The sequence below is a fragment of the Pongo pygmaeus genome, chromosome 2 (assembly GCF_028885625.2).
Source record: "Pongo pygmaeus isolate AG05252 chromosome 2, NHGRI_mPonPyg2-v2.0_pri, whole genome shotgun sequence".
NCBI classification, from domain to species: Eukaryota; Metazoa; Chordata; class Mammalia; order Primates; family Hominidae; genus Pongo; species Pongo pygmaeus.
In genome coordinates this window covers 3,845,493-3,846,971 of record NC_085930.1, presented here as the reverse complement: position 1 = coordinate 3,846,971, position 1,479 = coordinate 3,845,493, and the positions used below count along the sequence as shown (strand labels likewise).

Genomic DNA, 1,479 nt, shown 5'->3' with positions numbered 1-1,479 from the left:
CTGAGCTGGTAGAATTATAAACTGTAGTTCCATAAAGAGAAGGAAAGGGCCTGAAAGACTTCAAATGTGATTGCCATTTCTGTAGTATCTCCGTTTTTGCTTTGGGGACACTCTTCCTAGTTTCAATAATTTACACGAAATAATGTTGACAAAGTAATTGATGTTGTTGGTTTCAATGAACTTGGCTTTACATTCAGAGAATCAACAATTTTCTTCTTAATGGTTGAGATTTGCTGATATCTCTGCTCATTACAAGTGTTTTATAAGGCATTAAAAATTTTGATAAAATTTTATCATGTAAATTCCTTTGGGCTTTTCCCCAGGAGGCCTACATGCCTACCACCAGTGCTGCCATCATGTCTCTAGTCATCCCTGAGAAGTTCCAGCATATTTTGCGAGCACTCAATACCAACATTGATGAGGGGTGGAAAACAGCCTCTGCCATCACTGTCTTTAAGGATGTAGGTCAAAGGTACGCTCATGTGGTGTTGAGGAAAGCAGACACTGACCTCACCAAGAGGCCAGGAGAATTCACTGAGGAAGAGGTGGAACATGTTATCACCATTATGCAGTATCTACACTAGCACAAGATCCCAGACTCGTTTGTGAACAGTTAGAGGATGTAAAGGATGGAAAATATACCCAAATCCTGGCCACTGGTTTGGACAATGAGCTGCATGGAGACCTGGAGCAACTAAAGAAGATTCCAGCCTGTAGAGGGCTGAGCCACTTCTTGGGCCTTCATGTCTAATGCCAGCACAGTGAAACTACTGGCTGCTATATTCATATCGTGGGTGTATTCAAGAAGAAATAAGTCTGTAGGTTTTGTCTGTTAATAAATCACTCTGGTAGGAAAATTGCTACTTCAAATGTAATATGTTTTATCTTTCAGGGAAAGTGAAATCTTTTCATAAAAAAATAAATCAAGTCAGCTGTATTGTAGCAGTTGGTTTGACTTCCATGCTGATTTGTGTTATCTGATAGCAGATTAAATATATTTAATTCACTTGTTGACCTGATGCTATAAGTAGCCAAAGAAACACTGGGCTAAATAACTTCAGAGACCTTCTGTGTCAGTTGAATGATTTGTCTTTGTTGGTTCACTGCCCTGAAATTCTGGGCATTCTTTCAAACCAAGAATTTCAGGTGGTTATGATAATGTTGCCACCTCTTCACTATAATCACACTTAATTAGTTGCAGCAGGTGGTAGTAGCTGGCACAGTTGAACAGCTCTCCCCACTTCACCAACAATTGGCTATTTGTTCAGCAAATAAAAAGGACTCCGTATGAGAAATCAAGAGAAAAATAGCTGTGCGGTAGCTGTGGTTCTACTAATTCTTTTATTCTCTTGTTTCTTTTCCACTGTAACTTTTGTCCCTTTTTTTTTTTTTTTTGACAGAGAAAATGGCGTGTTACCTTTTCCAGGGAAATAAATTATATGTATTCAGTAAGCATCCTTTAAAACATACGAACCGAAT

General features: G+C 38.7%; 1 pseudogene; it reads left to right on the top strand.

The window, feature by feature from the left end:
• The first annotated feature begins 356 nt into the window (after positions 1-356).
• Positions 357-814, top strand: LOC129033718 (small ribosomal subunit protein uS13-like; annotated as a pseudogene).
• The last annotated feature ends 665 nt before the right edge of the window (positions 815-1,479 follow it).